The sequence below is a fragment of the Urocitellus parryii genome, chromosome 7 (assembly GCF_045843805.1).
Source record: "Urocitellus parryii isolate mUroPar1 chromosome 7, mUroPar1.hap1, whole genome shotgun sequence".
In the NCBI taxonomy this organism is placed as follows: Eukaryota; Metazoa; Chordata; class Mammalia; order Rodentia; family Sciuridae; genus Urocitellus; species Urocitellus parryii.
In genome coordinates this window covers 94615997-94633070 of record NC_135537.1, presented here as the reverse complement: position 1 = coordinate 94633070, position 17074 = coordinate 94615997, and the positions used below count along the sequence as shown (strand labels likewise).

Here is a 17074-nt window from a genome sequence, read left to right as displayed (position 1 = left end):
AAGCCAAGAGAAGATCAACTTTTGAAAAAACTATAAGGATATAGATATATTAAGAAAAAGCCTATGAAAATTAATATTATGTTTTTAGACTGTTGATATAATATTTGTATTGTTTGAAGAAATGTATGATGTTAAAACTTTATTGAAATGGATGTGTGTATAATATAGATGATGAAATTCTCAAAATATGAAGCTTTATATACATCTGTAAGAAAATTTGAAGTGCATGTGCAAATCAATTTTTATTGAGATGTTTTCAAACTGTCTAAATTCTAACATTTAAACTTCATTCAACAAGCAAATGGTCAACACTAATTTGGTGAATCTAAATATCACATTAATGATAGATTATTTGTATTTTAAAAAAATTATCCCTGAATATGGATCCAGAGATTTAGGTAACATTACTTTGGTATCCCATTACTATATTCACTAATGGGTTAATGTATTAGAATTATTATACTGCCATCACACACACAGCCTTTCAATTTTTATAATTTTAATTTGAAGCATTGACTTAAGACTTGTTTCTAATAAAATCAGTGTTTGCTTAATAGTTTTTTTTTCTTTTCTCTTTGTTTATACAATCTTGGAAAATAATAGTGAAGTTTCAGTTTCTAATATAAAGTACTTTTGTTCACTGAATAATTTTAAAGTGAATTGTTGACATATGCTGTCATTCATGATATTTTTAGTATTTTCTACAGGTCAGAACATGCTACATAACCACAATACAACCTTCATTCCTTATGAATGAGATTTTCAAATATTACCAAGTAACAGAATACTTGTTAATCATATCGGTTTTATAATAAAGGCTGTATTGTAGTTATCTAGCATGATCTGATTGTAGTAAAAACTAAATGTATCATGGATGATGTCATATGTCAGCAATTCACTTTAAAATGTTTCAGTGGACAAAAGTACTTTTATTAGAACCTGCAAATTTACTATTATATTTCAAGATTATATGAAGAAAAAAGGCAAAAAACATTAAGCAATTGCTTTTTCTCAAATTAATAATAATACATTCTATCATAATGCCTTCAACCACTTAATCCTCAAATCATTTTCATTCATTGCTAGTAACCTGATATTGTCCTTTATGGCAAAATATTTTATTCAGAGGCATGAAATGAAATTTATTGTTGTATTTTAGAAATGCCTTCAGATTCAAATGGTCCTTAGTCTCTTCTTTACCTTTGAATCTTTTCAGGAAGAAAGCATGTAGAATGTGCTTAAAATGGATTTTCTGGTTTCTTTATGATTGAAACTAGATTACACGTTTTTTGTCAAGTGTATCACAGAATCAATTCTTTTATTTTCTCTTTGAGTAACATCATGTGACATATAATATCCTCATTACTGCTAATGTCAATATTGGTTATTAAGGTGATATTTGCAGTATTTTACTTTGTAATTCAATTTTTGTAGGGAGAGAGTTTGAGACTATAAGTATCTTTGTAATCATCCACCACTAAATTTTTTATTTAATTATACCTGTAGAGATCCACAGTTTATTTTATTGAGTATGCTTTACTTTTCAACATTTTAAAGAAATATTTTTCTTTCACAAATATTCTCTTTTGACAGTTTCAGATTTATAGAAGATTTATAATAGTAGTGCAAAGAATCCCTAGGAAACATTTCTCAAATGTTACTATTTTATTAACTTGTTTTATCTCTTTTTCTCCATTTCAAAAAAAAAGGTACATAATAAGAAAATTGAATTATGAATATCTACTCTACAAACCTTATTCAAAATTTGACAGTTATTTCAACAATTGTCTTTGAACCAAAATAAATCCAATTTTGGGAAATTTTAATATCAATTATTCACTGTGTCCAGTAGTCTCATTTTTTTCTGTCTCTTTTAATCTGGGGCAATTACTGAGTTTTTCTGGGCTATTTATGATATATATGATTTGAATGGTGTACATCAGTAGTAGTTTTGTAAATTTTCTTTCAGTTTAGAATCATACAATGTTTTCTCATCAGTGGATTCAGATTATGCCATTAGAGGAAGACCATCATTCATACAATGCCTAGTTCTTACACTAGAGAAAATTCTGGCAGCACTGACAGACATGGTCACAAGCTATGGTCAGCCTCTATTAATGGTGGAAAAATTCTAGGATATAGAGTTAGCCTCCACTTAAGAGTAAGCAAATATCTGGGGCCTCAATAACACAGGCACAAGAGATTGTGGAAGTATGTAATGTCACTTTGTTCCATCACTGGTTAGTGTTGCCTAATTATTTGCTTAAGAAGTATTTGCCAGGTTGCTCCATGATAAACCTAGTATTTGTTTACCCTTTATAATTCATAAATATTTGGGGTGGTGATATTTGTGACTTTTTAAATATCTGGTTGGTCCTTAAATTTTCACCCACTAGAATTAATATTTTATAGATGATTTCTCCTTGTGTCAAATTATTACTATGTGGTGGCCAAATGATGATATTTTCATTGATTCTACAAAAACAAATATAGCAAAAACAACTATAAGTGGGCAAGAAGATGAAGCTACCCCAGATATAAACATCAGCTGCCATTTAAAGCTGATTACACATCTTTTGGATTTGTTCCCATTCATCCTGGACTACTTTTCACTTTTTCACAAAACAAGATATTTCAAGCACATCATTTATTTTCTTGTTCCAGACCTGTAATTAACCATTTATCCTAGAAGCTCCGTTTTCTGTTAGAGGAGAAGTATCTGACCAGTATTTGTGATGGTTATCATTATTGCATTTGGGGTTTTCATGTTAAGGACAATTATCATATATATATAACATAAAAATGTGTATATTTTTTCTTCTTAATATTTTTTAGTTGCTAATGACCCTTTATTTTCTTTATTGATGTATGGTACTGAGAAACAAACCCAGTGCCTCAAACATGCTAGGCAAGTGCTCTGCCACTGAGCCACAACCCCAGTCCCAAATGTGCATATTTCATACAGAAAACATGCAAGAAGAATCTCTTGTATATATCCTGCTTTTGCATATAAATATTCATATATAAAATGATTTATACTGATATATTACATATGCAAATGTAAAGAATATTCATTATAGAATTTTCTTATGAATTAGAAATAGTCCAAATACACTTTAAGAATTCTATTTTTATATCTGTAAAATAACATATTATGCAATCATTTTTTAAATGAAGAGAGATTTATAGAGTATATACAATTTCAAATATAAAGCATATTTAAAACACTTAGTGGCTTTGGCTGGGGCTGCCAGTTGGAGCTGCCCAGAGTCGAGAGCGCGCCTGGGGCGAGGTACGGGCTGCGGGGCAAGTATGTGCCCAGCACCACTTGTCCATGCCCGCCGCTCTCCTGCCATGTCCGGCTTCAACTACAAGTTCCAGAAGAAGCCCAAGCAGCGGGCGGCTGTGCCCGCTGTGCCGGAACCAATGCGCGAGCCCCTGCAGGTTTCTTCCTGAGGCAACCACTTCTGCAACACCAGCCTGCAGGAGTTCCTCAGTGAAGGAAAATTCAAATGTCCTGAGGACCAATTTCCCCTGAACTATGCCAAGATCTACCCAGTCCCAGAGCTGAAGGTCCAGGTGCTAGGTCTGCCCATCTGCTGCATCCACACTGACGAGGGCTGCCGCAGGAGTGGGCCACTTCGTCATTTACAGGGACACCTGACTACTTGCAGCTTCAATGTAGTTCCCTGCCCCAATGGCTGTCTTACCAAGCTGAGTCGCTGTGATCTGCCTGCACACTTGCAATACGACTGGCCCAAGCGGTGCCTCAAGTGCAAGTTCTGTGGCTGTGACTTCAATGGGGAAGACTATGAGAGCCATGAGGGTATGTGCCCCCAAGAGAGTGTGTACTGTGAGAGCAAGTGTGGTGCCCACATGATACAGCGACTGCTGGTCCAGGATGCCACTTCTGAGTGCCTCAAGTGCACCCAGCCTTGTACCTATTGCACAAAGGAATTTGTCTTTAACACCATCCAGAGTCACCAGTACCAGTGCCCAAGGCTGCCTGTGCCCTGCCCTAAGCAGTGTGGTGTGGGCACTGTGGCTCCGGAGGATCTGCAAAATTATCTGAAGGACAGGGGTAGCACTGCCTTGGTGCTATGCCTGTTCAAAGACTCCGGGTGCAAGCACAAGGTGAGATGCCCCTTTTTCCTGTCAACCCCTCTTTAGCCCATGAAGTCCTAGATGAAGGCTAGGTTTCCTGGCAGTTTAGTTCTTTGAGGTCCTTCCCCCTTCTGTACAGCTGCAGGTTCTTCCTAGCACCCTGTCTTCCTCATGCAGAGTTTGGCGCCTGCTACCCCTGAGCTTTCCCCTTTTGGTAACAGTCCTCCCTTCCCTCATTTTCTGGGGCTTTGCCAACAGTGCCCTAAGCTGGCAATGGTGCAGTACATGGAGGAGAGTGTGAAGCCACATCTGGCTATGATGTGTGCCCTGGTGAGCCGGCAGTGGCAGGAACTGCAGTAGCTGCATAGAGAGCTGTAGGGACTATCAGTAGGCAGTGATGGCGTGCTCATCTGGAAGAATGACCGCTATGGTCAGAGGCTACAAGAGGCCAAGGCCAAGCCCAACCTCAAGTGCTACAGCCCAGACTTCTATATACATAAGTATGGTTACAAGCTACAAGTGTCTGCACTCCTCATTGGCAATGGCAGTTGTGAAGGCACACATCTGTGTCTGTACTTTCGTGTGCTACCAGGCACTTTTGACAATCTCCTTGAGTGGCCTTTTGATCATCTTGTCACTTTCTCCCTGCTAGATCAGAGCGACTCAGGGCTTGCTAAGCCATAGTATGTCGTTGAGACTTTCCACTCTGACCTAAACTGGAAAAATTTCCAAAAGCCAGGCACGTGGTGAGGCTCCTTGGATGATTGTTATCTGGGCTTTGGATACCCCAAGTTCATCTCCCACCAGAATATCCAAAAGGGAAACTATGTGCGACCTGATGCAGTTTTCATTGGTACCTCTGTTGAACTGCCCAGGAAGATCCTCAGCTGAGTGCAGAGCTGGCAAGCTCAAGGAGAGAAGGGGGAATGAATGGGACATAATTTATCAGGCATTGGTTGAATCTGGAGAGGGGACTGGACCCCCTTTCAGCTGCTTATGCTGCCGGGGTTGTTACCCTGTTCTCCCCCTACCACTACTACCCTCAGGTGCCTCCAATTGGTGCTTCAGCCCTGGCCTCTGCAGGGAGCAGGTCTCTGGGTTATCAAGGGCTGAAAACAAATGATCCCAGGACCTGTCTCCCCTCCTGGGCAGGGCAGGTATGCCTTGGTGCCGGCCACCTTCTACCTGGACTGAGGTACCTGCTCATGTGCTATGTCCCAAGAGCCATAGGGGGAGGGATTGTAAAAGGGAGGGGTAGTTTAAAAAATCTGTCTTGAGATTGATTTTTCTTTCCCCAGCTGTGTCCCTTCTGTTTATTTATTTCCTTACCGACAGGAAGGCACAACAGGGGATTCGTGATTTTTAATAAATTCTGAATTGTATTTATTAACTTGGTTCAGGCCTGTCTCCTCCAAGTTAGTTAAGGCCCTGGGAGGTTGGGGCTAACTATGCAAAGGACCACTGAGAGAAGAAGTGCTGCCACTATGACCCCCAAGATCAGCTGCCCTGCTGGGTCGCCATCTGGTGGGTACCAGGGGGAACCACAGCATGCATTGGAAAAGACCTGTTGCTGCCTCCTGGTGGTTAAATGGGAAAGGTGCAGGATAAGGCTGGAATCCTCAGTTCTTTATTCACCAAAAATTGAATGCTATGACATAAGCAAGACCCAGCCCCAAGCCTCTGGTTTGGGGTTGAACCCAGGAACACTTTATTAATAAGCTACATCCCCAACCCTTTTGTATTCAGAGGGGACTCAGATGCTGAGGCTGGCCTTGAATTGTGATCCTCTGCCTCCTGAGTTGTATCATCAAGCCAGGCTCCTGCTGACAACTGCCATTTATTTAGTATTTTCTGGTTACAGACACTGCTGAGAACTTAATGCAAAATATTTATTTCCATATAGCAGTCAAGTTAAATTAACTTTTACATCACAGTTAAAGGACCTGTCTTAAGTGGGACATATTGAAGGTAATGAGACAATACATGTTCCTGACACTTATTCTAAGTGCTTAACAAATGTTAACCTAACTGAAGCAAGCCTATACCTGGGGAGTGAATAGAGGGGTCTTTAAGATGTACCAGGCGAGCTAGGGTTGTGGCTCAGTGGTAGAGTGCTTTTGTAAGACAGTGGTGTAGAGCACTTGTGTGAGACACTGGGTTTAATCCTCAGCAACATAAAGAAAACGAAGTTCTACAACTAAAAGGAAAAAAAACAGAGATACAAGAAACTTCAACTTTTTTGTCTATTTTCATATAGGCCTCAGTGGCCACCTGCAGTGACCCATACTTTACCAGCAAGGAACATTAGTGAATTATCAGTACTCTTTCAGCTGGTCTAAGACAGGGCTGAATTTCTCTTTTTCCCCTGGTGCTGGGTATCCTTGTGCATAGTACCTATATGATCTACTGAGCTAAAACTCCAGAAAACTCTGGAAATGTAGCTCCAATTCTGGCAATACAGTTGGGCTTGTAAATGGCAAGTTTCTTAGATACATGGGAATGAATTTTGCTCAATTCTAGATTTTGTTGAAATGATTAAATTAACTAATAAAATTAAAATAAAATAAAATAAAACACTGAGTGTGATAACACATCTTAAGTTTATTTTATTCAAATATTTCTAAAATCTTGCCAAGATGCAGAAAGAAGCTTCCTGCTGCAATAACACTCTACCTGGTTACCTCAATTTTACTCATAATTAGATTTAGATTTTTATTACCAGCAGATAAATGCTGAAATATTTGACTCCCAAATTAACTAGAATGCTGCTGGGGATTGCACATCAGGATCCATATTCCAAAAACTTGTCAATATATTTGGTGGTATTAAAATTATATCAGTGGATTTTCCAAAATATTTCTTCAAAAACCACATCAAGAAGATTTTTGGCTGTGTGGATCAGAAGTTTGATGCAGTCATAGCCTAAAATCTGCAAAATATAATAATTTAATGCATGTTGGCATTTCAATAAAACTTTATTTTTTCAGGAGAAGAGGGTGTAGCCCAGCATGTATAAAGCCTGAGGACACATATCAACACTTCATAACAAAACAACAGAAGCACTTGATTTGCTAAAACATACTACATGCTGGATTTTATCTTGATCTGATGGTCCAACATGCTGCTAGTGCATTGAAACTTCAGTGGTGCCCTGCATGCATGTAATTTTCATTTCTACACACAACACACTTCATATGGACCACACCATTTTTCTACACAGAGTTTCTGTACAATTCAGTTTATAAAATAAGACTATTTTCTGAATCTGCTCTCATATGTTTTGTTATTGAATTCACCATTCCAATATGAATAAGTACTTTGAAATTCTTTTTGATGGACAGAATGCCTTTATTTTATTTATTTATTTTTATGTGGTGCTGAGGATCAAACCTAGTGCCTCACAGGTGCTAGGCAAGCACTCTGCCACTGAGATACAACCTCAGCCCAGAACATCTCAAGTTATAGATAATTATATAAGTCTAGATATACTGGCCATTTGAATTTCTATTACTTGTGAGTCATTATGATGAAACAATTCTGTAAGATCATTTAATTATATAATATAATATTTTCATGTTTTACATTATAGTAATAACAAAAGTAATTCTATAAAACATGGAATAAGTTTTAATTCAAATAAATTTTGTAGCATGTTGGGAATAAATACCTGTCTATTAGTAATAGACTTTAAAATATCTTCCTCTAGCACCTACCCAGGAGCCTTCTGTGTTTCCCCTCTATCCAGATTTGGAGGTGAGGCTTTCAGGATGGGGTTACATGGGACCAACAGATTTAGCTCATCTCAGTAGATTGGAAATCTTAGTTTGAGAATACCTGTCTTACTTTAGACAGAGAGGGAGTCCCCAGTGGAAAAGAGAAAACTTTTTTTTTTCATTCTCAGTTATAAAAAAGCACCATCTGAATAAAAATTTTGATTGCACTTCTCATTTTCCAAGGTAAGTGACCCCAGGTTTTTAATGTGGGTACTAATCATAGCAAACCAATTGAAGTCATCACATGTGTCTCCTAAAAAAAAAAAAAAAAAAAAACAGCTCAGAGTAAGACACCCATTATCAATTTGTATACCTTACTGTGAGATTTAAATTCTAAATGCTTTGGTTGTGAGAAGAAAACATGGAGACTGGATTGGGACAACTACGTCTAGAATGAAACGAAAGGAGTTAATAGGTAGGAGAAAAACAGATAGAGGAAAGAAAATTAATAAGAAAGGAAGGAATTCATGACCAATGTGATTTTGATATTCTGGCATGAAGACAGGGTAAAGAGACCTCCTTCCTGTGAGGGAGCCATGTTTCTCTGCACTGAGGTGATTGTAATTTACCTTAATAACTGTGGGTCCTCAGTTATTCTACCATTTTAGTCCATTTCTTCACTTTTCTCATTCAAGTAAAGATTTAATTTTCAGATTTGTTCTCTTTATTGTACTCAATTCTATCACAAAAGCTACACAGGCCATGGCTTCCTTGAAGGGAATTTCTGTAGCTTCTGTAGATTGTAGCTTAGCCAAAACCAGGTGATGTGAGAACCTTGGATTTCCGTCCAAGAGTACTCTCTCCTTCTCACTTTAATCTCTGTAAAAGGAAATGTCATTGCTGTTAACTTTGGCTAACTAATATAGGGGAAGCTCAAAACTAGCCATGGGTGTGTCCACCTATTGGGACAGAATTGATTCACAGGCCCTGATCCATGCTTCTGGTTGATAGTGTCAGTTACTACTAAAGTCCAAAAATTGATCTCCCACAGGTGGAAGGGTTATATTATTTAAAAAATGGAGAAAACAATGTGGGGCTGCCCCAATGCCAAATATCAATTACTTTTTTCATCAACAGCTCTGTTTATAACATCAGACAAAACTCTATTTAATGTGTTCCAGCACTATTACTTACACAAATTATCCTGCTGAATACCCATCAAATCTTATTAGGTAGCTAGAAGAAAATTATTTTTAAAATATTTTTATTTGTAAATGGATGCACTACCTTTTTTTAATTTTGTTTATGTGGTGCTGATGATTGAACCTAGTGCCCCACACATGTGAAACAAGCATTCTACTCTGAAGAAATTCTCTTAATGACCACACCTTCAATTACTGAAGCACAAGGCTCTGACCAGTCAATACATTTCTTATTGACTTGGACATTCTCCCAGCTCTGATAGCAAGGCTGGTGTTTAGGTGTAGTCATAACCAAGGGCATTGAGGTACACTCACCTATTCCTTTGTAACCCTACCCATTCCCTCAGAATGGATAGGGTTACAAATGAATGGCTTCTTCCCAATAAAAGGATTAAGCACATACTCCTCTCTCTATCCATGGACCCCCATAGGTCAGAGAACCCATCACAGGATGCAAAGAAAAATGTATTTCTCTGTCTCTGTGTGGTTATTTCATGCAGCCCAGTTCACCTAGAGTCACCTTGAGCATTTAGTCCTTAGACCTGAGAATTGGTGGCCCATACTGGGTCTCCAGGTTACATTCTAGAAATTTAATGAATTTGGAATCTCTTCATAAGTTAAGTGCACTTAAGGTTTCAGAGTATTTTGTACAATATTGTAGAAAGTAAGTAAATTAGAAGAAAAATCTGTGATGTTAAACTTTTTTAAAAAATATCTGGGAATATTTTATCTTTAGAAAGATAAAAAAGGGGCTGGGGATGTGGCTCAAGCGGTACCTGACACACAAGGCTCTGACCAGTCACTACATTTCTTGGTGACTTGGGAATTCTCCCAGTTCAAATAGCAAGGCAGGTCTACATGTGTCATCATAACCAACAGGGGTGAGTTACACTCACTTGTTCCTTTTTAATCCTATGCTTTCCCTCATTTGAATGGCTTATTCCCAATAAAAGTGTTCATCACATGCTCCTTTCTTTATTTCCACAGACAACCTTAGGTAAGAGGAGTCATCATAGGACACCCCCCCAAAAAAAAGGTATTTCTCTCTCTGTGTGTGGTTATTTCATCCAGTACAGTTTACTTGGAGTTATCTTGAGTGTTAATTCATAAGACATGACACTCTACCACTGAGCTACAACCCCAGCTACATGGTGGAATTTTTTTGTTAATTTTGATTCCAGCAATTGAACCCAGAAGTATTAATCGCTGAGTAACATCCTCTGCCAGTTTTAATATAGACAGAATTTTTGAATAATTTGCTAAGTTGCTGAAGCTGGATTTAATATCATGATTCTCCTCCCTCAGCCTCTCAATACACCAAAATTACAGGAATGTACCACTGTGACTGACTTTGATATGGACTGTCTAAAACGCCATTTCAAATAATTTTCTCTTCAGGATGAATGTAGTAAAATGACATTGGAGCAAATATTATCTGTATTTAAGGAAGTACTGGTTATTGTACAGGACGATAACTTGTCATTCATGTTTGAGTTAAGGTTGAATCAATGTTTTTGAGTAGGTAAGATACTGGTTTCCCCTATAAGGTCTTTTGTTTACCATTGTGTATAAAGAGATTGAAAATTTTGACAATGTTTTTGGTAGGAGAGTGTGACAAACAAGCTCAAGTATTCATAAGAGACAAAAAGTATAGCATTAGATGAGGCTTTTCCTGATAATATTGTAAGATCCAGTGTCTAGGTAAACAGGCAGAAACAATCAGAATTTCCTTCTCTAGTTCACAAGGTCTTTCCTCTTGTTCCTCATGAATATGTGGGATGTACAGTCTTCCTGAACATTGCCTAACTTTAACTCTCTCTATTGGATTCTTTAAATAAATGTCCCCTTAGTTGTCTTCCCCCCCCCTTATTGTGTTGTGGAGGGAAGGACTTCAATGGTGATCAATGTTGGTCAGGCAAGACTATTTCCACTCAGTTCCACTCAGGTGTTCCCTGCTGGTGACCCTTTGTTCTGTTTCCTCTTTCCTGATATTTGTATATTCTCAGTGAGTTGACAATTAAAACTGAAATATTTTATTTTGAAAATGGACCACGGAACTTTCTATTTCTCAAAAAAGGATTACCAAAACCTCATATGTAAATACAGAGAAATAAAGACAGACTTGTTGTGGGTCATTAATTTTTAAAATGAAGGCATCTATGTCACTGAGTGAGGGTCATCCAGGCATAGCTCATTGGTGAAGTATGAGAACCCCCAGTGTGTTCTATTTGTTTTAGTAGACAAGCATTGCTTTTCTCAAATATGGTTATATTTATAGGGCAATTTAGCATATAGAGAAGAGTTCCCATATGCCTGCTCTACACACAGATTTTCCTATTGTTTACATCTTGCATATTTATGTTAGATTGATTATCATTCGAGAAATAATAAAATGGCAACCAAGACCTTATTACTAATGGGGATACTTGTTTCTTATTTCTGAAGAAAGTGATAAAATATACTGTTGAGTGTCTACCATTATGCTTTATTATTATCAGTGTCAGAATGTAAAAGTTCTCTGTTGTTCATCTCTTCACTGTCTTCTATTGCCCCTGAATCTCTGGAATCATTAATACTATATTGTCTATTCTTTTGCCTTTTTCAGTGTTACATAGTTGAAGTCACACATTTAAAACCAGCTCTTCTTTAAGCAGTATTCATTAAATGTGCCTCCGTGTCCTCTCATATTTGTTAGCCCATTGATTTGTATTCTGAACAACACATCATTTGATGGAAATGACACTTTTTAGTTAAAAATATGTAAGTGCTTACTGAAGGATATCTTGTTTGCTTCCTGTTCTGGGAAACTATGAATAAACAAAGTATAAATACTTTCATTTTTGTGTAATCATGGAATGGAACTCAGGAACTCATGCACAGTAGGCAAGGGTAGTACCACCTAGCTGTATCCACAATTTAAGACCTTATAAAAATGTGAATGCAGGTTTTCATGTAGGCATTAGATCTCAACTCCATTAGATAAATATTATAAATGTGGTTGTGACAATTGTGGTTAAGACTGTGTTTAGCTTTGTAAGAAAATGCCTAACTCTTCCAAAGTGGCTGTACAATTTTGTTATCCTGCTAGCAATGAATGAGAGTTCCTTTTGAACCTTCAGTTACACAAAGCAGTTGGTATTGTCAGATTTTTTATTTTACCCATGCTTGAAGATGTGAGTAATTTCTAGTTATAGTAATCCAGCTGCTTAAAAGGCTGAGACAAGAGGATGGCAAGTTCAAAGCCAGTCTCAGCAAAAGTGAGGTGCTAAGCAACTCAGTGAGACCCTGTCTCTAAACAAAATCCAAAACACAGATGGGGATATGGCTCAGTGATTGAGGGATCCTGAGTTCAATCTCCTTTACAAAAAAAAAAAAAAAAAAAAAAAAAAACATTATCTGAGTCCTAGGTTCCCCATGAAGAGGCAGTGTCTTTATTGTAGCCTTGGTCCACATTGTGTGAAGCGTGCAGCTTGACATCCTTTGACATAGAAAGTTAAGCATATTTTCCTTTTTTTTATTTGTTGTCTGTATATACTCCTGCATTTTTCCTTATATTTTTGGATTGCTTGTAGTGATGTTTATCATAGCAGCTAATTCTTATTGACTATTTATATGCCAGACATTGTTTTTGGTGAGTAACTAATTTCTCATTTTCCTCCAATTATCCTTATTAAGTGGTAGAATTATGATCATCATTTTATGAACAAAACATTTGAGGTCCAGGCTGGTAAAATAATTTACTCAAGGTTTTACAGCTACTAATGACAGAGATAGAATTGGATCCCAGGTAATCTATGTCTAGTACAAATGTCCTAATTACTATACTCTGCTCCACTTTGGAAATGAACAAGTGATAGTAATCAATGCATTGATACTAAGCACCACACTAGCCTTTGTAATATGCCAGCTAATCACTGCATATCACCGCATACAATAGTATGACTCAGAGATGTTTATGTTCCTGCTAATAGCAGAAAGAACTAGGAGAACTAAAATCACATGTCACATAAGCTGCATGGTTCACAATATGAGGACCAAGCCCACATTGAAGATACTGCTTCATCATAGGCAATCTAGGACTCAGATAATCCTTTTTTTTGGTACAGAAGATTGAACTCAGTAGCACTCAATCACTGAGACTATCCCCATCCCTGTTTTGTATTTTGTTTAGAGAGAGGGTCTCATTGGGTTGCCTAGCACTTTACTTTTGCTGAGACTGGCTTTAAACTTGACATTCTCTTGTCTAAACCTCTCAAGCAGCTAGATTACAAGCATGATCCACCATGCCTGGCTCATATGTTTTATTAATCTCTCTATCAAAATGCAGTTTCTACAAATTTATTTTGATCCTCTCAATAGGTACCTATGGTGCCCAAGAATCCACTTCCCCCCCTCTTGTCTTTGGTTTCCTCATCTATAAAACTGAGAAAACCAGACAATGGCACTCTTATTGCAATAGGGTCCTTTTTTTCTATTATTTTTGTTGTTGTTTGGTGCATATATTTGTATATAATGGTGGAATATGTTGTTATATATTCTTACATGAACACAGTATAACAATATAATTTGACAAATATTATTCTCCAGAACTTCCCTCCTCCCTCCATCTCCCCATTTCTTTAATCTACTGTTCTTTGACAAGGTGAAGTATATGGCTATAGGCAGTATTATCTAAAACTCTAAGGTCAGCCCAACATGACTTATTATAGTTATCTACATAAGTTTCATTGGCAAGAGCAAAAGAGAAGTTTTAGCTGTCTGGATTGTAGATTTCATTACATCTACTATAGAGAAACAAATGGGCAGAGTAGATATGGATATGCTGGAATTTCAGGTTATGGTTAGCTCTTTAATTGATAAGTCAGAATCAATAAGGTTGGAATTATTAGAGAAAAACATATGTAAAGCTCCTTCACAATTGGCCACTGCTAACGGTGGTGGCTTAGTGACCAAAGCTCAATTTAACTGATGTGAGGCCTAACTGTTAGCAGTGAGAGGTGCATACAATATGTTCACCATCATAGGTCCAGGAATGAGGTTGCCACCAGACAAAGGGGCCAGTATGATGGCTTGGTAAAGGTATTTAATATTACCCAGGTTACTTTAGGTGGGGTCCATTTGCATTGTTGAATTTTATGCCTGCAGGGTTTTTCTACAGAGTTAGTTTCTTCATCTTTTTAATTGATGGTTTTGAGGGTCCAGATATTGACTTTTATGGCAAGCATCGAGATGGGGTGAGGCTCCTGTTAACAAATACAAACCCTCAACTCATGTTTAGGAGGATCCCTGTACCATCCCATGCATTAGTTATAGGATCGTTCCAAGAGACCATAGGTCACTGAGAGGGGGACCCAATGTTAATGGGCTGCTGTTTCTATACAAGATTTTGACATTGAAATAAAAATTAAAGCAAACAAGGTTTTTGTTCAAGGCATCAAGAGGGGATTTGTATATTTTTTCCTCTATTTTGTAGCATGGTCTTTAATTTCTCATGCATTATTTCTAAGATGCCTTGAGCCTGAGGGTTAAAGGAGATCCAAGTTATGTTGCATATATACCAATCTTTGCAAACCACCTGAAAAGTCTTGCTAGTATAGACTGGCCCATTGTCAGTTTTGAAAGACATGGAAATATCCATATTTCCAAAACATTTAAGTAGATGGGAGATGGATCTCTTTTGTGATTTCTCCTGTGGAGGCTGTGGTCATTACACAGCCTGAATAGGTATCAATGACTACATGAATATACTTAAATTTCAAAACAATGCATAATAATTGGAATCCATTAGCCATTAAGTATTAGATTTTAACTCTCTGGGATTTACTCCAGCAGGTTATAAACCATCAATGGGAAGAAAGAGTGCACACTTTTTGCAGTCTCTGACTACCTGTCTGCAAGCCTCTTTGTTCTTCTTTTATGTGATTGCCATGGCTGAGACCAGCAGAGAGGCTGAATTATTTTCTTCTCCCAGATATTTTATGAGATTTAGAGTTATTCTTTACTGATGTAGAATCATTTAAATATTTCATAAAATTATGAGAATCGTCAATAAACAGAATTAACTGGACATAACTTTACTAGTTACATATATGAATCTACCACAGTGAATAACATCACCAAGTAAATTAACAAAAGTGGGGGTGCCAATTAGAATAAAATATATTCCATTCTTGTATAATTATACCAAAATACATCCTACTGTCATGTATAAGAGACCCAATAATTTTAAAAATGCTTATTTTATTTTTTTTAATATCTTTAATTAGTTTTTTTAATGTTGTGCCAAAGATTGAACACAGAGCCAAACAAGTACTAGGCAAGCATGGTACAACTGAATGACAAAAGGAGCCCCTTGCTTATTTTAAATATATAAGTGCTTCTTAAACTTAAATGACAAATTGATTTATTATAATTTCAATAAATTTTCTGCAATGAAGAAGAGCAATTTACAATAACCTAGTGAAAATATATATTTTTTTCATGCGAACTATTTTCTCTTCTATTTTCCATTCAAATCTTGAATGATGGTGTTCTGAGTTAATTTTTTTAACAAAAATATTTTCCTGGCCTGGGGAGGTGGCTCAAGTGGTAGCGTGCTGGCCTGGTATGCATGTGGCCCAGGTTCGATCCTCAGCACCACATACAAACAAAGATGTTGTGTCCGCCAAAAACTAAAACAATAAATAAAAAAATTAAAAAAAATATTTTCCAAGTGCAGTTTCAATCAAGTCACATTTGCCTATTCATGAAGGTACATAAACCAAAACCTTCAGGAATTTTTTTTATTTAGATGAAGAAGGAAATGGTAACTAGATCATAAGATTGGAGATGCTTTTCACACTGGTTAGCAACTATCTAAATACAGTCATTGGTAAAAGAGTGACTTTAAGTTGAAAACATGGGGCAGATTTTGTAAAGAAGAAACAGTACCCCAGGTGTTTCAGTGCCTCAATGAATATGATGTAAGGGAAATCATATAAGGAATGTCCTATAACAAATATTGCAGCATCATACAAACACAAGTTTTTAAATTTTTCTTAAAATTATTTATAGGAGACAGTTCTTTTTTTTTTCATTGGTGATAGATAACTGCAATGTTACAGGTTGAATGTTATAGGTTCTGAAATTGATAGGATCTGATTTAAATGAAGGTCATGTGGATGAACAAAAAATATTGTAAACTTAAAATTAAGCATTTGAAATAAAAAAAAAACACTTGGAAATGGGCATGTTGGGATCATTTCCCTAGAAGATTCCTATATTGTTTTAAAAAATATTTTTATTTGTAGATGGGCAAAATACCTTTATTTTACTTTTATGTGGTTTTGAGGATTGAACCCAGTGCCTCATGCTTTCTAGGCAAGCACTTAACCACTGAGCTACAACCCCAGCCCAATATTTCTATTTCTGCTTATCCAAACATGAAATCCACAGTTTGTGGTAAATAAATTTTATGTAAGCAAAAGTACTTCAGATACTGTAGGTACAAGCAAAATAAGACACCATCTTTAATTTTAAGAAATATGCAGGGAAGATTAAAAATCAAAAAAAAATACTGACCATTAAATAATATAACTTATGATACAAAGGAAAACATAATGTATAAAGGCTCAAAGACAAGCGTAAGATCTGAGCAATTTCATGAGGTAAACAGAAATAAACAAAAATATTACTCTGAAGAATGAGGTATGTTTGAGTTAAAATTTATTTTTTACTTACTTTTTATTTCCTTTTCTTTCTTTCATTTTTTTTGAGCTGCAACAAGGGCTTTCTTTGTGGTAGGCCACTGAAGCTCTTGATGTGAAATTAAGATCAAGAATAAAATCCTGCTTTATATAGAGGGTAATAGATTGACTGAAAGCATGTCAATAAAAATCCTGCTGCAATCAAATACTCCTATTTTTCTTCCAAGAATCCAGATAAAGATGAACAAATATTTCAGTTGTATTTCCATAAGAAATACCTTCTATCCTCAAGCTGGCATTGGACTCTCAGCAGACACATTTCTGCTTTGCCTTTACATTGTCACTGTTTTGTGGGACCCAAACCCAGGAT

General features: G+C 36.7%; 1 pseudogene; it reads left to right on the top strand.

Annotated features, from left to right (window-relative positions):
• The first annotated feature begins 3354 nt into the window (after positions 1-3354).
• Positions 3355-4995, top strand: LOC144249001 (TNF receptor-associated factor 4-like; annotated as a pseudogene).
• Positions 4996-17074: the final 12079 nt, after the last annotated feature.